The sequence below is a fragment of the Anser cygnoides genome, chromosome 3 (genome assembly GCF_040182565.1).
Source record: "Anser cygnoides isolate HZ-2024a breed goose chromosome 3, Taihu_goose_T2T_genome, whole genome shotgun sequence".
Taxonomy (NCBI): domain Eukaryota; kingdom Metazoa; phylum Chordata; class Aves; order Anseriformes; family Anatidae; genus Anser; species Anser cygnoides.
This window is the reverse complement of record NC_089875.1, coordinates 100,173,064-100,201,008: the sequence shown is the minus strand read 5'-3', so window position 1 is coordinate 100,201,008 and position 27,945 is coordinate 100,173,064. Positions and strand designations below refer to the sequence as shown.

The window sequence follows — 27,945 nt, the reverse complement described above, 5'->3', positions numbered from 1 at the left end:
TTAAGCAGAGCATCTAGCCTAAGCAGATAATCATCTCTGGCAGTTGTGCTGGATGTGCCTGGTAGTGACAGTTGTATCCTGGATTCAGGGGAGACAGAAGACAAATAGCTAAAGACTAATCTGAGCAATTCACCCCAAAAACTACAGTGCTGGCAAAATTTGGAAGAAAGTCCAACTCAACACAGATTTGGAAGAAGCTAACATCTGTCCATGGACCATGGGGTCCATCCTTCAGGAACAGACTGCTCCAGCACTTCTGGCAGCTACCACCAGGCCTCCTGCTCCACAGTGGGCTCCTCTCTATGGGCTGCATCTCCAGCCCAGAGTCTGCTCCTGCAGGGTCTCTCCACGTGGCCTCTTTCAGGCCAGATCCACCTGCTCTACCATGGATTCCTCCACAGGCTGCAGTGCAGAGATCTGCTCTGTTGTGGTACCCCCATGGGCTGCAGGTGGACAGCCTGCTCCACCAGGGACCCCTCTGTGGGCTGTAGAGGAACTTCTACTCTGGTGCCTGGAGCATCTCCTGCCCTACTCCTGCACTGACATTGTAGGTCTGCAGGGCTGGTTCTCTGTCATTTCTCACTCCTCTCTCCCAGCTGCTGTTGTGCAGCATTTTTTTTTTCTTTCCCTTTCTTAAATCTGCTTTCCCAGAGGCCCCATCAGCATTGCTCCTTGGCTCAGCTCTGGCCAGCAGCGGGTCCCTTTTGGAGCTGGCTGGAGCAGGCTCTGATCTGACATGGGGCGGCCTCTAGACTCCTGTGACAGAGGCCATCCCTGCAGCTACCAAAATCTTGCCACGTAAGCCCAATACAAGCACATTGACTGAAACATTTGAAAGCACTGTTCATTTCTCTCTTTTGAATTATTTTATTATTTGGAAGATGAAATGAGTGTTTCAAGGTGATACAACTTAATCTTTATCAACAGTAAGTAATCTCAAAAAACCTGACAGGATACTAGTCCAGGCCAGACTTCGAAAAAAAAAAAAAAAAAAAAAAAAAAAAGGTGTAGAAAGGTGTGCCAAGTTGCAAACTGGGGAGATATATCTGAAGAAGTAAAATTGGAGTTATTTTATAAAATGAGTCCATATTTTCTCTTTTGGACAAGTATTTCTTCATTCACCACTGTACTTGCCCTTTCCTAACATTTTTCCCCACTTTTTTTTTTTTATTTATTTTTATTTATCCCTTCCATTTTTTTTTTTCCCCCTTCTGTTTTCTCTTGCCTTGTTTGATTCCTCCTGAGGAAGCTGGACAAAAGAAATGTGCTACCTAGTACTGGTACCTTTCTGTTCCTAAATTTTCATTCACTTTATAAGAGCAAAGAACAATGAGGTAGTTGAAACTAAGAGTCATTCAAGTGACAGATGCTAAAAACAGAGGCTGTAAAGAATAAACAGAAAACAATCATATATTATTGGGATGGGACCTCGTGTTCTTTCTCCACCTTTTGTTCTACAAATCCAAATCTAGGAACAATGTCTTCCCTGCCAATTTAATACAACTGAAATGAGTTAGATTAACTTGGCAGGCACCAAAGCGAGACAGAAGCAGAAGATGAGTATTTAAAAGGTCATTAAAGAACACTGTCAACATTATAAAAGTATAGAGACTTGACAAAGCAAGAAGCTCTGGAAGCTAGAAACAGTGGAAAGGGGAGATACTAGTTACTTATGAAATAAACCTGTAGGAGTATAGGACATTTAGAAAAAAAAAATAAAAAGTGAAATATCTGAACCAATAAAATCAAGTAATTACATTAAACAGTTAGTCTTGCTCTGTGGGCCAGCATATGGACTGAACTTACTTGCAGAGCATGTGTCAGGAAACAGAACATAGCCAGTGTGGTAACTTAAGGGACAGATATAAAGCAGAGCTGTCCTGAAAGTTGTGCCTGTAAGATACATATCAATCACTCACACAGAGACACCTGAACTAACTTTGAATGATCTAGAACAGCTAACAGGAAAAGTATTCATTTTCAGTTCAGAATAATTAGCTCTAATGGAAATAAACAAACAAATAAATAAATAAATAAATGCATTCACCTGAACAGAATAGTAGATTGCATCCCAAATAGTAGCTTTAAACATGGACTTCTTTTTTCTCCTCTTACATATATGCATTTATTTGACGTCTATTTCACATAGGAGCTTCACATAGGATTTATTCACTCCCCTAGTGTATTCACACGAAGAAGAAGTAAGATTCCATATGTACAACAGGAAAGAAAATCAGTCCAATTCATTTCATTATGAAATACCTGCATCCAGATAATTATGTCAGAAACTTTCTTTAGATTGTGAGAGGATGAAGAAAATCAGTCGATTTTCCCTATGTATTTATGTCTTCATGTACTAAATTAGAATCATAGAATCACAGAATATTCTGAGTTGGATAGGAGCTGTGAGGATCACCAGGTCCAACTCCTGACTCCACTCAGGACCACTCAAAAATTAAACTATATCTCTGAGAGTGTTGTCCAAATGCTTCTTGAATTCCAGCAGGCTCAGTGCCATGACCACTGCCCTGTGGGATCCGGTTCCAGTGCCTGACCACTCTCCTGGTGAGGAACATTTTCCTAACATCTAGCCTTAACCTCCCCGGTGCAGTTTCATGATGTTCCCTCAGTCTTATCAGAAGAGATCAGTGTCTGCCCCTCCGCTCCCCTCATGAGGAAGCTGCAGGCCGCCATGAGGCCTCCCCTCAGTCTCCTTTTCTCTGGGCTTTACAATCCAAGTGACCTCAGCTGCTCCTCATACGTCTTGCTCTCTAGACCCTACACCATCTCTGTAGCCCTCATTTGGACACACTCTAATGATTTTATGTTCTTCTTATATTGTGACACACAAAACTGCAGGCAGTACTTGAGGTGAGGTCGCATCAGCACAGAGCAGAGCAAAACAATCACTTTCCTTGACCGGCTAGCAACGCCGTGCCTGATGCACCCCCACAAACAGTTGGTCCTTTTGGCTGCCAGGGCACGCTGCTGTTTCCAGGAGTCCCGGGGCCCATCATCAATGATGAAAACAAAGGCAAAGAAGGCATTACATGTCTTTGGCTTTGTCTATGTCCTTTTTGTGAGGTGACTATTCTCATCAAGTAACAATCCAATTTTTTCTCTGGTCCTACTTTTGCTGTTAATGTATTTTATTAAGCCCTTTTTATTGTCCCTCACAAGACTGGCCAGCTTCAACTCTAATTGAATTTTGGCTGCATGACTTTTTTACCTACAATGGTGAACAGCATCTGTTTAGTCATTCTATGTCACCCAACCCTGCTTTCAGTGGCAATATACTTTTTTTTCACCTTAAATTCTAGGATAAGATCCCTGCTCAGTAATGCTGACCATCTGCCCCACCTGTGTGAATACTAACATTTTGGAATTGCCTGTTCCTGTGCTCTTAAGAAGGGATACTTAGAAATTGACAAGCAGTGATGGACCCTGATGCCTTCAAAAGCAGTTTCCCAGGGGACCTTACTAATAAGTTCTCTGAGCAGCCTCAGATCTGCTCTCCCCATATCCAGGGTTGAAGTTTTGGTGGCAGTTTTCCTCCTATTGCCAAAGATTTTAAACTCAACTACTTCATGGTCACTATGGCCAAGATGGCCACCAATCTCCACTTCATCCATGAGACCCTCTTAGAGCTGCTCAAAATACAGCAAAAAATAAAAAATATAAAATATATATATATTATATATATTGGAAGTAAATAAATTTTAGGAGGATGTTCAAGTAATATTACTGTAACAGAGATTTGTCCCATGAAAGGCAGAAGTTACATCACTCAACAAATGTTATTCACCAAGCATTAATGACAATTTGCCCTACTCTGGCATGAATCACAAGGAATATGTTTACACCTGTGAAGCTATTTGCATCATGTTCTCAAAATATAGACTCCATTAGAGGTACATAGTTTGTCATTTCAGAAGTTCATGTAAGATTTAAAATTGCACGCTGGTTCTTAAAAATAGGTATTATATATTTAGATTACAAAAAGGCATGGACTATTGTACACACTTGTTATACTATTGAAATTTAGACCAGTCACATATTGATGCACTTTGCTTTGTGCATAATTGTTCTTCATCAGAAGGATGAAAAACAGATTTATTTCTTTCTCTCCCTCCCAATAACATGGGTATACAATTTTCAGCCTGTTCTTAATGTTCTTAATGTTCCGCACTGACAACGTTCTTAATGAAACTGCACTGATTCCTGTGCAGTTATTTCCTATTTACACCAGAAAAAGTGAGTTCAGACTGTTTTTTTTAGAATATTTATGTATACTTTGCACAAATATAACAGAGGCAGCAATAGTGTCCTGATAATGAAGGTTGCACTGAGACTAGCACTTAAAGCAGTATATATTTACAAAGTCTGAGACTTTCATGTTTCTGATCGAAAAATGCCAGAACTATAACGGAGTTTAACATACTACTAAAAGATTAGATTGAACATTGTTGGAGATACACAGAAACATCATCCCCTAATGCAAAAGCAATGAAAATAGGAAAGATTTTTATTACATTTGCTTAGGAGTTTAAATTAAGAGTTAAGATAAAGGTTTTCAGATGGCTAAGTCTTCCAGGTGTGAATGATATTCAGCTCTATGTGCTCACACTTATTAAAATATGTCACCCAGTGTCTCAGTAATGTCTGCCAACCTAAACCAGAGGATAATGAGAAAGATATGTGATGAATGTTGATGAGTATAAACTGCATAGAAAAAGGTTACTATGCTAATTAACTGAACATATACTTTGTGACACTCTCTTGTTAGTTCAAGTATTGTAACTAAAATTTATATTTTTACTAAATACCAGTTCAGGATGAATAAAAACTTTTGTAATTAGTGAATAGATTATATAGCATAGATAAGGCAGCATAGATACTGTTCTCTAAGACAGGACAGGAATGATTATGAAGGCTAAAGAGAAGGCTTCAAAGTAATCCTCAAGGAACCTTTAGGAATAAGGCTACTGTGTTATTGTGAGTATTACTGCTACAGCTGGATCTGCTCCCTGCATGATGCATACAGTCACTAAATGGTTGATGTGTGAACTGCAAGGTTTATCTATGTTGTACTTTGACCTATAGCTTTTATTTTCAATTTCTGTACTAACTAAACTGGAATGGCTAATCTGTAGTGGGAACAGTCAGTCTTTCAGATTACATATTGATGGTGTGTAATTGAGTTTTTAACAATAAGATTAAAAATAATAGTTGGAACATTGTTTTATATAGTACAGGATAACATAAGTATTCTTTGTGTTGGTTGTCATCTTGTCATTCTCTGTAGAAATTAGACTTTAAGCTCCAGCGTTTTTGTGATCCTCTAACAAAATTGTCTACAAATGACGTTTTTTGTTGTTTTTGTTGTCGCTTTGTTTTGTTTTTAATGTATACGGCAGAATTTATCTTTCTTCTTACTTATATTTTTTTGTTTGTATTGTTGTGAGGGTATTTCTATGAAATTGTTCTATAAACAATATATAACCAGATCACATATACACGTCACATTCTCAGGAGAATGAGGTTCAGGTAATAAAACTTCAGGAAAAAAAAAGTAATAAGGCAACTAAAACAAAACAAAACAAGCAAACAAGAAAAAAAAATATGGCTGCATAATATAGAGAAAATCTGTAGTGGAAATGTAGTGAAAAGGAGAAACAGGATCAGAACTGAAGTGTCCCACTCCAGTTTTATTAATGGCAGGATAAATTGATATGCACTCAAGCCGTTGATGGAAGACATACAGTGAACACGTATCTACAAGACATTTAAATTATTCATGTGAAATATGTATATGCTGTTCCCACTGAATTAAATGGTTGTTACACCTTTGATTTAAATGAAACAAAGACGTATCACTACTCCTGCGTGACACACTTCAAATGAGTACATAAGTATAAAGCATAATTTAGAAATTTAATATGAAAGGAGCTGAATAAAATAAAAGTAATACTCCAAGTATAAAACAAACAAACAAAAAACCCTGTGTAAATGAACCAAAAATTAAAAGTTCAGAGAATATTTACAGTCTTCTGTCCATAACTGAGAATGCTGCCGAGTTTTGAAGCACATTTTCAGCTTTAACAAATGAAAGATTGATAGTGTGAAGCTGATTTTTATTCCAGTCACCATTGTCCTTGTTGATTTTAGCTAGAACTCTCTTCTGCTGTCAAGATCAGTTTATATTCAAGTGTGTCATAGTATCTAGTAACAAGTACAGACAGCACTGAGATATGGTCACTATAATTTGAAAGCAGTGACCTTGATTGCAGATTTGTCAAACTATCTACTTATTAATTTTCTTCTCTATTGCCATTTCAAGTTAAAATAATATCAGGAATGGTTAATCCAACCAATGCCATTTTTACAGGTAAATGTATTCCCATAAAGTAGCTTGACTCTAGTGAATATTACTGTGAATTTCTCTGCCTAAGTTTATAAATCAGTAGCAAAATAGCCTGGGGTGAATTGTTCCAAGTTTTTCCTACTTCCTTCTTTTTCAGATGCCCTGTATGTTTATGAAAGATGCAGGATTGGCAGACCTGTGAAATTAAATCTATTTATTTCCCAAAGAAAGATAACACAGGTTGGGCAGTGACTGTGAAAGTCTCTGCAAATAAGCTAGGCACCGTCTTAAGTTTCTCTCCAAGGGGCCACGTCTTCTTCAGCAAATGTGTTTGTCCTCCAACCTATTCAAGCTTCAGGTCTTTCTTTTCATCGAAACTGCCAACAAGGTTTGTCAGTTCTGCTAGCGTTCTGTAGTGCTGACACCTCTCCTTAAAACAAGGAATGACTGATTCATTTAGCATGTTAATTTACAAGTATCATCTATTTGATAATATTCTACATTCTATTCTACAACATGTGTATTCCATGCTTCATATATCTATAATGGAAGAGTTACAGTAGTGTTATTAAGCTTTGCATTTTTTTGCATACATCTGCATATATACATGCATACATACATTGTGCATATACATACCCATATATACATATACCCATAATATATGTATATGTCTGTATGTACACATATATCTAAAATATATAGTCAGGTAGTGTTAACAAAAATAATTGTTTTTATAGTTTCTTTTGTGTGTGTAAAATGGAACTGAGCATAAACCGTATAGTGCACAAGGTTTTCTGATGTCTTTCCATCAATGAGACTGTTAGGAATGCAGAAGGAAAACCTCTTCTCTCTGTCACTGTGCACATTTTTTTTTAGCTCTATATGGCAACAACCATGGGAAGATGGGCTATTTACTGGTTTATTTTGCATGGGAGCAAATACACCTCATTTCCAAAGTGTGAAATTGCCCTGATGATATAAGCATCACCTTCCATTGGTGGAATCTCATCCACTGAGCTAGTTTCTGCTGGTTCAATGCATTGGCCTTACGTTCCTGGGGCTGTATTTTTGGTTGTTATAAGCAGAGAATATATTAGTATATAGGAAGGTAAGTAGCATGTCTAAAAGTACACATATGCAGATATGCATGCATTCTGGATTACTTAATGAAAACTATTAAAGAGAATTTCATACAGGCTTTGAACCATGTATGTATCAATAGTAACCCATAAAATCTATGTGCTTTGATTGCTATTTGTTAGTGCCCCCAGATCATGCTCCACATCATTAATTCAAGATATTTGAGTAGGTGAGATTGATCTGTATACTCAGGTGGCTAAAAGGTGCTGTGCCTCCCTTCTTTACATGTTTCATCAAGTTTCTTATGAAACATTACAAATACAAAACATTTCAGAATATCTCAGAAGTCTGGACAGGTAGATAAGTTGAAAATGCTTATATATTTATCAAAACTTGTCCATCATACACCTCTAAGGCTAAGTTTGATTTTGCTTTTTTTTTTTTTAAAAAAAAAAGTGTTGTTGGTTTTTTTTTGTTTTTGTTTTTAAACCTATCTTCTGGGATATTTTATTTTACAACTAATAAAGTATATATTTATGCACCTACTGTGTTCATTAATGAAATACGATAGTGAAAAAAATGCCACTAGAATAAGTTTCCATTCAAAAATTAATGTAGAATCTGTTCAAATTATTCTCCTTGTACTGACTTTACTGTTATGAAACAGTCAGTAACAGGTAAATAGCTCATTTTCATAGTATATTACTATTTTAAAAGTAGATATCACCTTCCTCAATGTTTTATTCTGTAATCTAATGCCTGCTTAGATCCTAGAATATATTACTATTGTAGCAACAACCATGCTACATATTTCTCCATACAGTGTATTTTAGAGGTTTTTTATTTTCCTTAGAAAGATTCAAGGATGAAAAGATATCTGGCCAAATTATAATCGTTCTGTAATTTTCTTGATCTTACACAGCTCAGATCTTCTTTGGACAGCTGCCCAGATGAAAACAAACAAACAAACCCCTTCATTATATTGGTAATAAACATATTATAACTTGAATAATAATTCAAAAGACAGAAGTGATAGGAATAGATACAGTGCATTATTCACTTACTATAATGCCTAATTTCTAATGATTCTGCAAAGACTTTAATAGATCAGCATGAGCAGGTGGTGTAAAATATTAACCTTGACAAACACTATCTGTACTGGAAAAACAGCAAGAGTTTTTATTCTGAGCTTTTTTCTCAGAAATGATATCTGAAGTTATATTGCAGAAATATCTTATGTCATGTCTTGTCACGTGCGATTAGATTCAAGTGGAAAACAGTCACATCACATAGATTTTTCTGGATTAAAAAATAATTAATGAAAAAGCAAATTACTATATAACTGCTTTTTAAAGTCCTGTATTGATACAATTTTTTCACATTTTATTTTTTTTAATATAATATCAGCACACCATTAACATAACAACCAAGAGCTATCATGCCTTTCCTTCACCAAGCAGCAAGGGACCTTCCTCCATCAGAGCTGGTGGTATTTTGAGAAAATAACACAAGAGCAAGTTGTCCTTTAGAACTAATGGGCAATATTAGTTACTGGCCTTGAAGTCCCAGTTTTTCAGAGGATAAACGGTATTAACAAGTTAGCTCAGATACATTGATTGGAATTGGTTCAATGCCTTCTCATCAAATACTCTCGAAGTCTGGAAATATACTCATCTATAAGAAAGATAGTCTGCACACTACTGTAAATGTAACTACTTCTGTATTATTTAGCTAGCAATCTAAATAAGGCTCAAAACTAATTTCCCTTATAATGTTTAAATCTTGGCTTCTCAAGTCAGGACTTCCAAATTTGTCTGTGATTCAGGCTGTCTGTGATTCTTTTCCACTTGAGTAGGAAATGAACTGGAAAGTTGGAACAAAGTATTTATAGTTACACTTGAGGAAAGTGAGAAAGCAGAGTATAATCAGGCATCTGGCAACCAGGCCACGTACAATAAACTCCTGTTGACTGCTATTGGCCAGGAACAAAAATCAGACAGCCTTATTCATCAAGCTGAATCTTCTTGCAGCATCTAAGTGGAACACACAAGGTTCCATCTAAACATCAGGAAACACTTCTTCACTGGGCACTTCTTCACTTCTTCACTGTGCAGGTGACTGAGCACTGGCATACGTTGCCAAGAAAGGCAGTGGATCTCCTTGGAGATCTTCAAAAGCCATCTGGATGTGGTCACAGGCAACCTGCTCTGGGTATCCCTACTTAAGCAGGGGGATTGAACCAAATGACCTCCAGATGTCCCTTGCAACTTTAAGCATTCTGTGATTCTGTGAAGGGGAAGAAGGAGGACGTGTATATATAGAAGATATATACACTATAATTAAACTGTATAGAAGTTTAAATAGTAATATTAGATTATAAAAACATAAAGGTTTTATTTTAGTCGCTAGTCTGGTTCAACACCTAGAAAACAAAACTTTTTGTTGTTGGTGGTGGTGGGGTGTGTGTGTGTGTGTGTGTGTGTGTGTGTTTTATGTATAATATAGCATTATCATGATGTAGTAAGATAGAAATGTCTTATACAGCTGAAATAATTGCCTGTTAATTCTGTGTAAGTAGTGTCCTGAAGCTGAGGGAGATGGTAGCATATTCATATGGTATTTCTGTTGCTGCAAAGTGTTTTAAAGAGGTATTTTCACTGTTTTGCAGCTATGTAATCTAGCAATTATTGCAAAATATATATATATATAAATGTGTGTTTTGTTTTATTGGTTTGTTTTTTTTTGTTTGCTTGTTTATTTTTTCCAAATTCTGGTGCTTAGACACAATTGCATAAGATGGAGCTATGTACATACAAATGGAATACATTATCAATAGCAAATGGATTATTCAGGATGACCCGTATTGCAGCATGAAAATTTGGGGCAGAACTTTTGGTGTGAGATCCAGTAGTCTTACACCCTGTAATCATAAAATCATAGAACAGCTCAGGTTGGAAAGGACCTTCAAGATCATCTAGTTCCCCCCACAACCACAGGTAGGGATGCCACCCAGTAGATCAGGTTGCCCAGGGCCTCATTTAATCTGATCTTGAGCACCTCCAGGGATGGGGCATCCACAGCCTCTCTGGGCGACCTGTTCCAGTGCCTCACCACCCTCTGAGTGAAGAATTTCCTCCTAACATCTAATCTAAATCTCCCCTCTTTTAGTTTAAAACCATTCCCCCTTGTCCTGTCATTATCTGATTGAGCAGAGTTGCTCTCCATCTTTTTTATAAGTCCCCATTAAGTGCTGAAAAGTTGCAATGGTTGCAACTCCTTTTTCTTAAGTACTAAAAATCAGACTCTTGAAAAAGGAAATATAAACGTCATATAATTCAACTCACTGTATATATATATATACAGTGAGTATATGTATATATGTACATAGTATATATATATGTATATATACGTGTATAGTATATGTAGATATATAGGAATATAGTATATGTATATATACATGTATGTATATATATGTGTGTATAGTATATGTAAATATATATATACACACACAGTGAGTTGAATTATATGACATTTATATTGACGAAATTTATATGATGAAATTTTATTTATATGACAAAAACAGAAAAGGTACTGGTACTACCGATATTATAACATCACATAGGCGAAGGCCTATTTCTGCTACTATAGGCGGTATAGGAGAGCAGAGTAAATTGTGCTAATACTAAAATTCTGGTATAGTATCTGCATTATTACTCCACAATACATATTGTATTCCCATCCTACTATGATTTATGTGTATGTTTAAGGGAACAGCCTAGATGCAGTAATTATATACTCATAGTTTAACAGATTAAAGTTTTACACTTTGTTCACAACACTTACTATTTCTGCAGAGAATGCCATGTGTAAATGTCTTAGTTAAGTTTGAATCAGTATGAAGAAAAATATAAAAGCTGTGCTGTGAATATATGTGTGCATTGTAAAAAAATAAAAATAATAAAAAATAAATATTTATATATATATAAAATATTCTTAATTTAATTGGCCTTCTACAGTCAAGTAAGTAGTGCCTTTCTCCCACAATGATGAGGGAAAACAGAGGGAAAGAACCAAATATTATTTGTAAATGCTGTATAATCAGGTCTCCAAAACACTTCATTAAAACTACATGAAGGTTTTTATAACTGAAATTGTTGAAGAGACAGCTTGTACTTAATGAAAGAAGTTTAAGTACAGCTACTGGCAGACGGTCAGTTATTGTTTGCCTGTTTGTGTGAGAACATAAATTCCCATGGTTTAAATTCCTTTAAATTCCCATGGCTTCTGACTACACTTACAAGATGCACTCATGCTTACAGATATTCAGTGCTGTAAGTGGAACAGTGGGAGACAAGCCTGATTTTTTTCCTAATTTAATTTGAAGCAGGAGCTGACAGCAACCTTTTACATATATCCTTGTGAGATACAAGCACTGAAGCCTAAATTTTCTTCAGCTTCTAGTAACAAGTTTTTTGATGTGTCTTCATGATGCCCCTCACACTATGTTAATACACAGCTTGACAAAGGGTCTGCAGCATCAGTGTGATATTTTCAATCTTGTTGGCACAGTTTTCTATTTGTCAACTTAATAACTGTAATAACTTAATAGTAGAGTACTAACTTCTACTGGTTTTGACTGGTAGAGAGTTGGTTTTGTTGTTGTTGTTGTTTGTGTTTTTTGTTTGTTTGTTTTTTAAACAGTAGCTTGTATGGTGTGATGTTTCCATTTTTGACCAAAACAGCATTGATAACACCATAATGAAACTTGAAAACACCATGTGTTGCTGAACAGTGCTTCCACAACACCAGTGCCTCCTCTCTTTCTCAGGCTGTCCTACCAGCAGAAGTGGGAGGGGACACTGCCAGGACAGCTGACTCCAGCTGAACAAAGGGATATTCCATACCATATGACTTCACACTCAGCAATAAAAGCTGTGGGAAAGAAGTTAGGATGTTTGTCTTCTCAAGTAACAATTACACGTGATGAAGCCCTGCTTTCCTTTTGAAAGCCCAGGAGCCAGCAATCCCATTGCACTGCAAGTCAAGCAAGTGGGGGAGAAGACTGACCTGGATGGACAGGGAGCTGTGCCTGGAACTAAGGCAGAAAAGGAAAATATATTACCTCTGGAAGAAAGGTGTGGCTTCACAGAAGGAGTACAGAGCTACAGTTTGCATCTGCAGGGAGAAAACCAGAAAAGGCAAAGCTCGAGTTGACATTAGCCAGTGTGGTGTCAGACAACAACAACAACAACAGGCCTATGTAGTGTTGTGCTCTGCCCTTGTAGCTAGAACTGCATTGGTACCACACCATTTTTTTGTCTATTGCTGACACAGCATCAAGACTCCCTCCAATCCCCCCCAGAGCCTGTAGGCTGGGGGTGGGCAAGAAGTGGGGAAGGGATATTGCCAGGGCAGCTGACTTAAACAGTCCAAAGGGATATTCCATACTGTATGGTGTCACACTCAGCAACAAAAGGTAGGAAAAGGGTGTAGTGGGTTTACGTGGCAAGGTTTTGGTAGCAGGGGGCCATAGGGGTGGCTTCTGTGAGAAGAATCCAGAAGTAGACCTATGTTAGATAAGGGCCTTGCCACTGGCCAGAGCTGAGCCAATAAGCGATGTTTGCACCTCTGTGAGAGCATATTTAAGAAAGGAAGGAAAAAAACAAAACAAAACAAAAAACTGCTGGACTGAGAGCTACAAAAACTGAGAGAAAGAAGAGTGAGAAACAACCTTGCAGACACCAAGGTCTGTGCAGGAGGAGGAGGAGGTTCCCGGAGCAGGTGCCAGAGCAGAAGTTCCCCTGTGGCATGTGGAGAGGCCCCTGGTGGAGCAGGCTGTCCCCCTGCAGCCCAGGGGTCCCACACGGAGCAGATCTCCACGCTGCAGCCCGTGGAGGAGCCCCCGGGGGAGCAGGTGGATGTGGCCTGGAGGAGGCTGCGGCCCATGGAGAGCCCCCGCAGGAGCAGGCCCCGGGCCGGAGCTGCAGCCCGTGGAGAGGAGCCCACGCAGGAGCAGGGGGTCTGGGGGGAGCTGCCGCCCGTGGGGGACCCGTGCTGGAGCAGTTTGCTCCTGGGGGATGGACCCCGTGGTACGGAGCCATGTGGGAGCAGTTCTTGAAGAGCTGCTGCTTGTGGGCAGCCCTAGCAGGATCACTTCAGGAAGAATGGCATCCTGTGGGAGGGACCCCACCTGGAGCAGAGGAAGACAGTGATTGAGGAGGAGTGTCAGAGATGAAGTGCTATAGACTGACCGCAGCCCCCATTCCCTTATTTCCCTGCGCTGTCTGGGGGAAGGAAATAGGAGAGAGTGTATGGGGGGAAGGTGTTTTTGGTTTCTTTCCTTTGTTTCTCACTTCTCTAGCTTGCTAGTAATAGGCAATAAATCTTACTGTCTCCCTACTCTGAGTCTGTTTTGCCCATCATAATTGTTGGGCAATGTCCCTGTCCTTATCTCAACCCTTGAGCCCTTTGTATCGTATTTTCTCCCCCTTTGCCTTTGAGGATGGGGAGTGAGAGAACGGCTGTGGTGGAGCTCAGCTGCTCACCTGAGTAAAAGCACCACAAAGAGAAGGACAGGGTGTGCTCTCATTATGAAGACCTCTGACCTCCCAATCCAATATGTGTATTGAGGCTCTGCTTCTCAGGACATGGCTGAACATTGTTTGTTGATGGGAGGTAGAGAATATTTTTTCTATCTCTCTCTGTGCTTCCATGCAGCCTTTGCTTGTTTTTTCCCCCTTGCTTTTCCATTTAATTAAATTATACTTAACCTGTGAGTTTTCTTTTTTTTTTTCTGTTTCCAGCATGCTTTCTTCCTTCAAAGAAGTGGAGTGAGAGAGTGGTTGTGGTGGAGTTTAGCTGCCCAGCAAGGTAAAACCACCACATGCAGATGATCACCTAGTAAACAAGGATGAGGAACAGGCAGAGGCATTTAATACTTTTTTTTTTTTTTTCCCTTATTCTTTAATAGTAAAGATAAAACTTGATCTGCCTAATCCTGAGAGTTGGAGGAGCATAACTGGAGGAGCAGTGATTTCACCTTTTACCTTTGATTGAAAAAAAAAAAAAGTGAGCTTTTGTTGTACTGCAGGTTGTAAAAAGGAGCGAGATGTTGGAAAGAGGGATAATTTAAACATCCACAATATAGTAAGTATCTGTTCTATAATTCATTATATCTAGATTAATCATTCTAGATTTTCATGAATTTTGCAATTGCCTCAGTTCTGTAAGACAGCATTTATCTATTCCCTCTATACCTTCATAATTAACATACCATTTTCTTCAAATTGTATGTCAAGATGAAGGAGCCGTGTCACATCAAAGTGTACGTGACGTTTTAAGGAAAATATTATATCCAACCTTTTACTTACTTTCCTATTAATGCTTATGAAACATACAATAAATATATGTTAATTTTACACATACTTGTTGATCATTACATCATCTTTTACTGCCTTTTAAAACATTTTTTTAAATGTACAATACTCTTCGTAGAAATCAGTACTAAACACAGATAAAAATGATTGTTTCTATGTATGCTGGATAAAAATCTAAGGGATAAATAAGACTGACATCACTGCCTTATTAAAGGTTTGAGACATATAAGTGTGTTGTAACATGTAAGCAAGATTAAATAATATCATTAAATATTAATATTATTAATGTTAATTATTAAACATTAATATCATTAAATGTACTAAGGGGCAAAATTGCATTTGGAATGAAGAGATGATAGAAAAGACAGAAAGCAGATCTGAATAGAAATTTAATTTCTGAGTTTCCTGGCATTAGTCAATTCATACATAAAACTATATGTTCTGTTAATAATCTTTTCCACTGTAATGCCTTATGCTGTTTTATGTCTGTGAAAGAGAAAGAAAAGAATGACAGAATGAGCGCAGCTAAGATTGGTCTATATGACAGTATTTCTTCCTTAACAGTATTACTTTTGCCTTTAATTCTTGCAGCTTAAACTGTGTTTGAACTCTTGAGGGTGAATAAATAAGGGAATGGGTTGTTAAATTTAGGATTTACATCATAAGGTACAATATGTACATATAAAATTAACTAATGATGTAAGAACAATTAATCAAATGAAATCCCTTGTGCTAATTTCTGAAATCTAAGTCAAAGGAACTGTTTGAACTGAATGATTTATGCTGGAGGTATGATTGTCCTTGTTTGACTTATTGTTGGTGATTAGTGAGTAGAAGTCATTAATGACTGGAAAGGGCAAAGTTTGTTGTTGGTGGTGGTGGTGTTTTGTTTTCTTTTGGTTTGGTTTCCTTTATGGTATGTGATAGGAGTATTTCTTGCCTATCCTGTTTTCTTCTCTCCACCTTGAATTATTTTTATGGTCATGGTCTATTTTTAATTATAAGACCATACTGAATTGCTAGAAATTACAGGACGAGAAATGAAAGGGAGATTCTCACTCTCGTCTTTACTTCTACAGCAGCATACAGATGAGTTTTTCACATCAAATTTAGGTCTTTGATGAATTTCTACTGCATTAAAGCATCCATTAAAATATTAATTAAAAGCACAGTGGGAAGATTTGGCTTGGCTTTAGGCATGAGCAAGCATAATTCCACGTGACTAACTCCTGGTCTTTATCAAAATATGATGAGCTAACCTTGCAGTAATAGGTCAGCAAAGGGCAATCCAGTGCATAAGCTACAGAACAAATTTGTTGTTCCTCTTTTTCTACAACTCAGGAGAGATGTAATTTGCCAAGAGGAGGAGATTCTTGGCAATTATCAGAGTTGTTATAGAACAGGTAAAGAGGCAAAGAATCTGTAATCCAGGCTTAAATTTCTAGGGTGTGAGAAAACACTGTACTGTCACTTTACAATGTAGCACATATATTTAAATTACATGAGACATCTGTGGCACAATATTCTGTTCCACTCATTGTTTATTGGATCCAGGTTTGTGTGCTCATCAACAAAAAATATCAGTTACATAATTTACTTCAATTATTCATCATGTATAGTTACTTGTAGTAACTATACTTTTGATCAGTGTTAACTAGAAAGAGACAGAGACTGAAAGCTTTCCTGCTGTCAGGCATCTAACAGAATACTCATGTCACACAGGGCTGATTTAAAATAAATTAACTTTGGAATATGAACTTCACAGAAAATCTAGAGGAAAATCCTCGAGGTCTGAAGTGTGTAATACAAGAAGCAGGTTACCCTTTTTTTGCTCCCTCTCTCATGAATGATTTAAGAACTGTGATTTTTCAGTTGAGATTGGGACCAGCTGTGGCAGGGCAAAAAACTGACAGAAGCCGTGGAGTCTTGTGAGGCAAAAATGAATAGCTGATTTGGCAGACAAAGCAGATTTCTAATAAAAGTTTACATAACAGCTGTTCAGGAGCTATCAAGAAATCCTATAACCAAGGAGGAACACATTATCTTTGAGGAAGAAACATGACAATTGTAAAGATGTGTGGAAGGAGAGTGTCTTCTCCTTTAAGGATGCCTGGTCAAGGACCTTTTTCAGTGCAACAAGGGATAATAAGAAAAGGTGGAAGCCATAAACAGGAACATAAAGTGACACAAACCTGACTGGCAAATGATAAGGAAGGCAGTGATGGGGACCAAACTTGGTCAGTCACACTGAATGGTATGGGCATGTGAGAGTGTGAGAATGTTTATTCCAGCGAGGTTTATCTAATCAGGGACATTGTTGATTGGGAAATTAAGGGAAAATGAGCAAGCCAAAACCCAAAATATAGAGAAAGACACAGACCTGACAAATAAACATGGAGACATTGACAAGAAACAAACCTCCCAGTCAAGCTAATTGATGGACTATTGAAAAACTACAGGCACTGATCCCAGGAAGATCAACCTGGATAAGACCATGAACCAGTGGGTCTCTGGACTGAGAGGGTACATGAAACTGTAAAGCTCTTCAAACCTAAGAGGGGTGTGCAGGGGGATAGGAGAGCTGGAGGAGGAAGTGGGAGGAAAAGGGGAAGAGGTAGAAATGGTATAAAAGGGCTGATTGTGTGAAACAGTGCTGGTTATTATGCTTGTCTGGCCTCATCACTGCAGTCTATCTTGTCTTCTTACATTTTCTTATTAAATCTTTTCTTAATTCTCTTTCTGTGTATTCACATTCTCTGTCCAGTATGTGTACGTGTTGCAAGGACTACGTGTCAGCTACTGACAAGACCCGTGTGTGAGTAGAGATTCTGGGTCCCCAAACATTGAACCGGGTTTTAGTTGCTAGACAGGAGTGATCCTGGGCCAGAGTGGATGGAGGAAGTAGCAGTGCTCTTAAATCACTTAACAGCAATTAGATGAAGTGCAGACATGTTACATGGAGCTTTCCAGATAAGTATTTCTTAGGTGTACATAAAGATGAGGTCATTATGGATACAGGTCTTAACCATTGTAATTGGGAACTGCCATCAGAGAACATCCACCCAGTTAATAAAATTGCAGCAAAATTAAACTACTGTATTTTGTCGCTCTTCAAATATATACAGAAAGTTGCATGCTGTTGAGTAAGGCTGCAGTTAAGTAAGCTATATTTATGTAGTGCCTTTATGTTTTTACAGTCTATTTATACTTACAAGAACAATATCCACATTTTTTTTCAGTAAGAATATGAGCATAAATGTATGTATTTAAATACATATATATACATATATATAATTTTTCTGTGTATAAGAGTTTAGGCATGGGTATTTTCTCTTCTGATCATGTTGCACAAAAGTATTTTTATAAGATCTTCACAGTATTTACAGCTTGGAGATAAAAGAGTAACAACTATTTCGTATATAGCTTTGGTGTTTTCTTATTCCTAATAAAGCCTTCATACGTACAAGTCAAGACTTTATGGAGGAAAAACAGACAGATTCTGTGTGATTCTGTGATCTATGGACTCCATGTAAAGTTATGTTCTTCTGTTCTTTGATTGCTTTTGACATATACCTTTATTAAATTGTTTCATGCCAAAGAGAAGGTTAAAATGATCTTTCTTAAAGCTTGTGTTAATATGCTTCTCTCTTTGAATAACAACCTACATACTACAGGTTAAGAATCATCCATTTACTTTTTGTTGCCTTCCCAGGCCCTCTCATCAGTTTAGGTTCCAACAATTTTACTTAGCTGGCTTGAGCATTCAATTAAATATTCACTGTGAAGAATTAGTTTCTGCTTCCAGGAAGGTTGAAGACGTCAGGGGATTTTTCCTTTATAGCATTTATTAACTTGGCTATTGGTTGACTGTTGTCTTCAGCTCTTTAGAGTCTGCCATCTTGCTAATACTATGATTTTCTCTATTCTTCTTTGCTGGCATGACTGATACCTTATTATAGGTAGTATCCTGGCTCTGTATATCACAGCAACCTGTCTCTTACGCATCCCATTTCTTCTCTTGATTTGGGGGTATATTTATTTATTTATTATTATTATTATTACCACCATCATCATTAGTAGTATGAATATGCATTTAAACTTCAAATTTCTACTCATCTGTTGGCTTACTGCTGATTTTTTCTTTACTGGTATATGTTTACTGCCACAGCATAGCTTGTTCTTCTATTACCTAATTTGATTCTGCCTCATGATGTGATGTTTTTCTATTAACATAAATCCAGGTCTGAGTTCCAATTGCTCATCACCAACTATGGGTACCAGTAGACCATTGGCTGTATGGCTTTGTTGATTCTATATAGTTAAGAGTATGAGATATTTCACATACTGCTCTCACTAGGTGGGAATCAACTGTTGATTTGGCAGGTGAAGGAGATATCTAGTAATAAAATTTTACTTGACATGTTCAGAAGCTATCAATGAATCTTATACTGCAAGGGGAAGAAATATTTTTTGAAACAGAAACATGACAAATAGATGAAATGCTGCTACACTACGTGGAATTTTCAGATGAGTTTGTCTTCACTGCCAACAAAAATTTATTTACAGAATGACATCAGGGGCCCGAACAGACCCCGTTTACAAAGGGAGTCTGCCTGGCTCTGTAAATGCATGGTATGATACGGAATCGAAGACACTTAAAAAGGGAGATGTGACTACCCCCATAATCATTCAATAAACTGCTGACATTTCATTTTAAATGTGTTTTAAAAGCAAGTTAAAACAATGAGAATTTTGGAGTGGAAAAGATTTTCAGAGGTCATCTAACTCATCTTCTTTCCTCATCATTTATCATTTGAATCTCAGCCTAACCACATTCTGCAAATCCCCATCAAGATGCCACAGTCTGCTTACAAGACTTTTCTCCTTCATAACTCCCTTTTCAATTAGAAAGATTTTCCTAATATCTAACCTTTTTTTTTTTTTTTTTTTTTTTTTTAAATAAGGTAAATCCATTACATTGCCCATGTCACCTACTGGAACACTGGAAACTTTAATTTGGAGCCCTATCTCACTTTGTCTCCACTGTCAAATGTCTCTACCATTTTCTTGATCCTAAAATATTGCCAGAAACGTAGGACTCAGTTCAGAGATTCATATATAGATACCTAGATACCTCATGCTAAGCACTCTGGATTATCCTAATGGGCCTCCAGCTGCAGCTCGAGAAGTGCAGGGCCTGAGTAACATCTGCCAGACCATGTGTGACTACCACAAAGCATTCAAATGGCATTAGCTGTCAATGGATGGGAAACTAAACTGTACCCCTTACACCAATGCAATGCACCTTTCCTTAAATTTGACTCTTTTTTTTTATTAACAAAAATGATAAGGCATTATCTTGTACCTTCATCTCACGTTGAATTTATGCTGTAGGATATTGTGTTGCCTGAAGAGAGCGGTCTAGCTCATTTTATATACCAGATGGGGTTAAAATACTCTCTCATTAATATCATAAATCTCACAGCATCTTCTGTGATTCTATGATCTTCTAATTCCAGCACCAGGCAACAACGTAACGTGAAGGAATCCTATTTCCTTGTGTGACACCTGGTTGGATTATAAAAATTTTCCCAGGAGGTTGAAAATCACAAGGTTGATTTAAGCTTGTCCAGAAGAGATGGAAAAGATAAAAGGGTCTGAGTTAGTTGTAATTTGTTCAGTTCTAATAATGCAGAGGATTTGGGTCCTACCACTCTTTCAGAAGTTATGCTATACTTACAAGTACATAATGTCATACCTGTTCCTTTCACACACACGGTAAATAATGTTGTAAATTTCCAGTGTGAGCATTTTTTTAAAGAGAAAAGATCAGAATGTTAATAAAGCTGGTGCTTTTGCAGATGACTTTTAGATTGCATCATTTTAATTCAGGATGTAGTTTCTGATTCACTAGTAAACAGAGAAAAGCTTAAAAGCAATTTTAAAGGGATGATAAGGCTCTGAAAAAAATTCTTTTTCTAATCTTAAATTCAAGTTATTATTGGAATTAAATTATTTTTCCTCAAGTATACAAAAGTAATCTACGTTTATTTCTTTTCATGAAAGCATTTATTAACATTCTTAGTAATGCTTCTTTAGCTCTATAGTATTAAAGAAATCATACAGAATTTTCTTTCTTTGTAAACTGAAAGGAAAAGATTTAATGAAAAAGAATCTGCAAAAGATGGCCAAAGAACAAATGTATTTAGTTCAAAGGAATATACATATATGCACACATATATATTTATTTTTATCTTAAATACAGTTCATTTATGTTTCTATAGGATATTAACTACCAAGCATGTATTGATCATTTATGACTACTGAGGTTAATGCTAAGAACTCATTTTCATATCATAATATATACATCTTTTGTTCATTTTACATTTGTTTTAGTGTATGGGAAGTCTTCAGGGCAGCTTCTGAGAGCCAGTACGTCTTATCATAATTATGTATCTGGAATGGTATAAACTGTTTTTAAATGGCCAGGGTTGGAGGCAAAATGGAGTCCATAGACTGTATGAATAGCTGCAGAGGTGGGTTTTTTTTTTTTTTTTTTTCTTCACAGAAGTTAGTAGCTCAAATTTTGTTTCAGAAAGGGTAACTTCAAGGCTGAAAACACACATCTCTGCAACTACAGTAAAGTTTCTGCCTTTAAATAAGCAGCAGGGAATGATTAGACATGCTTGTTTTTTTCTGCTAATGAGTTGTCACAATTAATGTTTGCATCATGTTTTGAAAAAGAAAAACACAACACAGGGAATTGTGATTGCATTTACCAAAAATGTTCATTGGTGTAATTTGTGTTATAATACTTTTCTTTATTACTAAGATCATAACTCAGCTGAGTAGAATTTTGGCCAGAGTGCTAGATTCTGATCTCTGCTAGGCTTGAGATGTAGACACCCCGTAAAGAGCAACCAATATGAGACTTACTCATAGCGTGAAAAGAAGTAACCCACATGCCTACTGTCTCCCTGTCCATCCTACAGTGACCTAAAGCCTTTAGCCTTTTTGTCATGTGTTCTACATACACAACTTAATTAATAAAATTAATAGAATTAATAAGCTGAATTGGATCCACATTATTGACGAATAATGTTTTCTGTTCAGTAATAATGCAAAGTGAAGAGTAAAGAAGCACATTCTAATCACATTTCATAACTTCTGTTAGTTTTCTCTCTGTGAAGTACGTTTGATGTTGACAAAACAAAATGAGTAAGTCACACATGGATAATTTTAGATAGTAAAATTGAAGAGAAATTTCTAATTCTTTAAGGTCTGCTTCTAACACTCTTATTCCTGTTGAATAGCTCCTTTAAGTTCCTGTAAATAATCTTAGCAGGAGACTTAGGCCCCATCTAATTTTAAAATCAATAGCTATGTACATTTTAAAAGCAATTAGTAAATAGCACATTGTGATTGATTATTAAAAAGTAAAGGAAAATAAAGTAGAAATTATTTGAATTACTATCTGAATTTTATTAAACTCCAATCTTTATTCATCATAACACTTTTTTTTCTTTTTTTTTCTTTTTTCCAGAGGGAAAAACAGCACTAGAATGTTGTTCCTTTACTGTCTTGGAGAATTAAACACTAGCAAAACAGGGAAATGACAGTAAACATCAAAAAAAAAAAAAAAAAAAGGAAGAGGATGAGAAGAAAATAAATAAAATGAAACTCCATTTTTAAAAATAGTATGGTTAGTTCAATACCTGTATAAATAAATGAAAAATTGCTAATGTATATTTATAACATAAGTGAGCTACCGATTTGAGCACAGGACTAAGACTAAAAAGTCGTATGAGTTTCCGAGCAATAACAGCATTTACAGACCTGATTCACATCTTCAGATTAAGCAGACGACTTCAGTGAAATTCATTCAGTTTGCAGAAAGACTGAACATTTGACCTGAATGTGAACAGGCTGTGTAGAGATTTAGGCATGTAAACTTCTCTAAATCTCTACACGTCTGTAACTTTAGTTTATAACTGAAATAGTGGTGTGCGATTCATTGTGCTCCTGATTCTGTGTATGTTAACCTTTCCTTCTAATCTAGGCAAGATTATCAGTATTATCTATCTTGTGGTTAACTGGAGCATATATCCAACATTGCACAAGTACTACACCACTTTTCTCACTTAGCCTGTAAGTAAGACCTAATTAGAAAGGATCCTTCTTTTCTTAATCATTTTTTTTTTCAATCTACAGAACAGGACTACTGTCTAAATTTTTTCCTACATCAGTTATGTAAGCATACAAGACAGGATATGGAGGATCTGAAAGCAAAATAAATTATCTTGCTGTTTTTCATGCCTTTGCAGTTAAAGTTCAGTTTTTACTACTGCTTTATCAGTTCAACTTCTCCACATTTGAAACACTAACCCTACAATCACCTTTCTATCGCTTGACTCCTTTTCACATACTGTCATCTTCTCACCTTCCATAATTTGTTTTCAGAAATCTTGAAAACTTAGCTGTCAGCACCCTGAGTGCAGCAACAACCTTTTCCTCCCTTCCTAGGAGTTTGGTCTCCTGTGCTCAAGGTCAGTTTGATATGGCACAGCACTGTAACCTGTAATCAGGCTGGGGTGAAGCCAGCTGTCTGAGAGAGCTGTGAGAAGCCTTGTCTAGGGCCTCCTCATCTTGTCTGGGAGGTGCAGCTGTGTTCAGGCTGTCACCTTTGCTCCTTGTCTGAGCTATGCTGCGCATATCTCTGTTTCTGGCCGTGTATCTTACTAATTTTGTAATTTTGACTTGCTTTACTTGACTTCTCAGCTTGCTCTCAGACCTACCTTGTCACCATGGTCTTGCAGGGAGATCACTGAGCTATATCTGATCCAGGTTACTGTCTCTAGACCTGCTAGCCCTGATCAGATGTTGTGGGATTGCATGCTTCACTGGTGAGGACACTGCCTGCCTTGGTGTGACACCTTGTTTCCAGTTCACCTTCCCTTGAGGAGCAGTCCTTGCTGCTCCCTGACACTACCATGCCTGCATTTCTATTGTAGGATGCCTTCATTTTCCCCTTTGGTGTAATAAATTACAGCAGCACCTCACTCTTTCACTTCTGCTATCACTTTGTCATGGTTTTGTTGTCATCTTCTGCAAGTTCATCTTGCACTTTCCCCTCATTGCAAATGCTGACCTGTATTTCATTGCCCAGTTTGAGATTTTCCTGTGACAAGGATAACATAAATGTGTTTTGGTTCTTCAAGCTGTAGAGCAGAACCGACTGACTGCAAAACTGAGGAGGCATTTAGATACAGAAGAATGTGTTGGTGCACAATTTTACTAATTTTTAATATCTTATTGTGAGGTTTTTGTAATCTACCTGAATCTGAACATGATGAGATTCTCGATGATATTAACAGATTGCAAACCACAGTCATGTTTTCTTGACAATTCTTTCATTTGTAGGTTACATATGATAGAGATGATATATATTGACTGAATTTATTCTACTTTGAATAAAAGAACTGTCCTTGTTTTGGCTGGGATAGAGTTAATTTTTGTCCTAGTAGCTGTTATGGTGCTATGTTTTGGATTTAGGATAAGAATAATGCTGATATCACACCAATGTTTTTGATTGTTGCAGAGCAGTGCCTGCACAGAGCCAAGGATTTTTCAGCTTCTCATTCAACCCTGCCAGTGAGGATGCCGGGGTGCACAAGGAGCCAGGAGGAGACAGAACCAGGACAGCTGACCCAAACTGGTCAAAGGGATATTCCATAACATATGTTGTCATTCTGAACAATTAATATGAGGTGTGTGGCCAGGGTGGGGTGGATTGCTGCTCAGGGATGGGATGGGCATGGTGGGTCTGCAGGTGGTGAGCAATTGCATTGTGTATCACTTGATTTGTACATTCTGTTACTATCATTACCATTGTCATTAATATTATTTCACTTCATTTTCTGTGCTATTAAACTGTCAATATCTGAACCCACACGCTTTTACTTTTTTTTTTTTTTTTTTAATTCTCTCACCCAACCCCACTCGGGGGGGGAGGGGGGCGGTAAGTGGCTGTGTGGTGCCTAGCTGCCTGCAGGTTAAAGCACAAGAACTGAAAACTAATTTGGCCAGAGAAGGACAACAAGACTGAGCATGACAGTGTCTAGAAGTTACAATAATCCTCTGAAATATAGGTACAAATAGATCCAATCTTTGTTCCACAGCGTGATTACAAATTTTGTGTGAATTAGTCTTTGTGCAAATACATATCCAGTTTTTAGCATCTGTTATACACTCCAGTTACTCCTCCAACTTTAGTCATGAGCTCATGGTTTGTTGTTCAGCCTATGAAGTCTGTGGATGCACCTTCATGTTTTGGAGGATTCAACAGCAAAATTGTCTGATCATGCAGTCACAGCTGTATTGCAACATACCATTTTCTCAGTTGTGTCAACGTGATAATGAAGCCACACCGCAACTCACCTCAGGGAACTGATCTTTTATAAACAAAAGCGGAACAGGCTGTGGCACAAATATGGAAACAACTGACTGCTGTTTATAAGAGGTGGGTGAAAGGGACTCTACAAGGTTGTGCTGCTGCTGAAGTCCAATACATCACTATATCATCACCTGAAGTGCTTCGGATACAAACAGAAGTAAAACTAGGTTCCTCGGAAGCCTCAGTGCTGAAAGTTAAAAGGACTACAAAATCTGTGTCCTTTTGGGTTGCAAAAAGTGGGATTTTGAAGACCTCAGTCTTCGTTTTAGGACCATGTCTTAGTTTAGTTCACTGGAAATTCAATTTAATTCAAAGAAACTGGATCTGCTTGGATGCTTGAGGTATCAAGCCTAGCTTGATTTAGGGTTTCCTTTAGTGATAAGTACATATTCTAAAGTTATATCTGGCAATTTTTTTCTAAGGATTATATTTGGAACCTTTTAATAACTGCAGTAACTCTAAATCTTGTTAGCAGTTCTTAGAATTTGATAATTCCTATAAGTTTCTAAAATAGAAAATTATTATTATTATTATTTTATATTCCCCATTCTTTTGCTCATCTTTTCTTCAGTTCTCCTGCAAGCTCTTATTCAGAAAGCCTTGCAACACAGAGTGAGAATATACTCAGATATGCTAATCTTTCAATTTTCTAATGGAATCCTAGACCTCTTGCCATTACAATTATAAATCAAATGACACAGTTATGATTAACTGTAACTGGTCATAGTTTTTGAAATATAGTTAATATCTAATGAATGATGCAGGCAAGATGTTGTTCATTCTAAATAGAAGAAAAGATATGCAGATTAACACTCAAGCAAGTTCAGTCAGACTGGGTCAGCTGTCCTAGCTGTGTTCCCTCCCAGATCCTTGTGCACCTCCACTGGCAGGGCAGCACCAGAAGCAGAAAAGTCCTTGGCTCTGTAACAACTAAAAATAGTGTATTGTCGCCACTGTTTTCATCAAAAATCTAAAACACAACATCATATAAGCCTCTACAAAGAAAATTAACTCTATCGCAGACAAAACCATGACAGTCTTTTTTTGGAGTTTATTAGTTTTGAAATCATGATTTGTATTCTCCATTTTTGATCATCTTGCAAGTCCAGCTGAAGTATAAATGTATTTCTCTGCAAATTTTACAGAATTATTGGAAGTAACCCCACACAAGTCACTTGTGTTCCACAGATGAAGGTCAAGAAATTCAGCAGAAGGATAAGTAAATGCAAAATTTAGATTGCTACTTTGAAGTTATATCATATAATGACCATACTGAGAAAACTGTGATTTTAGATGAGGTTTTATTTATGCTTTTTAATGATCTTTTTGAACGAAAAATGATATTCTTTGGCCTTCAGCTTTTTTGCCTTTTTTTTTTTTTTTTTTTTCTAATTTGATCTTTTCAATACTCTCCAAGCAGCTTAGAGGATGCCTTCCGTATAACAGGGGGCATGTTAAAGTTTTTCCTTGATTAGAGTTTCAGTATCATTTTGTCTGTTAGAACAAAGAATGCTATCAAAATTTGTATTCACCTTTTTTATTGGTTTTGCTTATAATATGTACATGAGAGAAAAAAAAAATTGGACAACTTTTTTAAAGTCTGGAAGTGTTGAAGACCTAGCTCTCACAGTGGCAAAGTAGTATCAAGATAGTGAGAAGGACAGCTCCTGAATCATCTGCCTCATGCTGGTTGCAGGGATGATGTGGAACTATCTTTATCTCACTTATGTTCAAGGACACTGTTATTAGTTTTCTTACCAAAACTGTCTGCTTTTTAGGCTTGTGTGAAGATGTCCCTAAGATGTGAGGTCCCACTCCAGTTTCTGGCCATTAGACTCCCATACACACATGCACATAGGGAGTTCCTCACCCAGGAAAAAAGTTAACTATTGAGTTTAATCAGGAGACAGGATCAACTGCACTGATCAGTCGCAGGGCATGGCCAGACTAATGTACTGGCCAGTACCTAGACCCTTTTAGCCTTTTCTCTCTATTTTACCATATTTGCTTGTCTCCAAAACAGCTTAATTCCTTCCTTTCCCCAATTTTCATTTCTACACCAGATCCCCCCTTAATCAACTTTGTGCTATCTCCAAATGCTCTTCCCCTACACCCTCTGGTAAGTCTTTCCCCCCTGTCATGGATGAAATTATACACTTCACTCATAAGAGAGAAACAGCAATATAAAGTAGTGATCTAACAAAGCTTAATCATAAATAAGATGTCAGCTTAACAAGATTGGGGATGGCAAGGTACACTTGATTATTTACTACATAGAAATAAAACAAGGTAAGTCAGACACATCAGGAAGACTCTCCCTTTGAGTGGAAATTCAGAATGGAGGTTCACAAGGTTCAGAGGAGACCCCCCTTGCTTTATAAATTCCTTGAACTGAAGAGGTAACGAGCCTAAGTGAAACTGAATCCACTCCTAGTCCCAGACTGGGTCAGCAGTTTATGTCTAAAAGTTTGAGCATTATATGTCCACAATCAATCTAAGATATAATCTTAATAAAGCTTATAAAGTTTAACAAGCTATTAATCACCCACTGAGAATCTGTTGCAGCAAGGAGTCTCTCACAAGGAATATGGGATCTCTACAGCAGGTGTGACCTTGAGAGGCATCCCAGCTCAAGGGGAGATCCTGTTGTGTAGCCACCTGCCGTACAGAAG

At 37.3% G+C, this 27,945-nt stretch overlaps 1 long non-coding RNA gene across 1 annotated transcript; it reads left to right on the top strand.

Annotated features, from left to right (window-relative positions):
• Positions 1–13,465: 13,465 nt before the first annotated feature.
• Positions 13,466–25,966, top strand: LOC106030449 (uncharacterized). Its single transcript, XR_010830565.1, has 3 exons — positions 13,466–14,314; positions 14,415–14,590; positions 24,419–25,966. It is a non-coding gene; the product is annotated as an uncharacterized lncRNA (long non-coding RNA).
• The last annotated feature ends 1,979 nt before the right edge of the window (positions 25,967–27,945 follow it).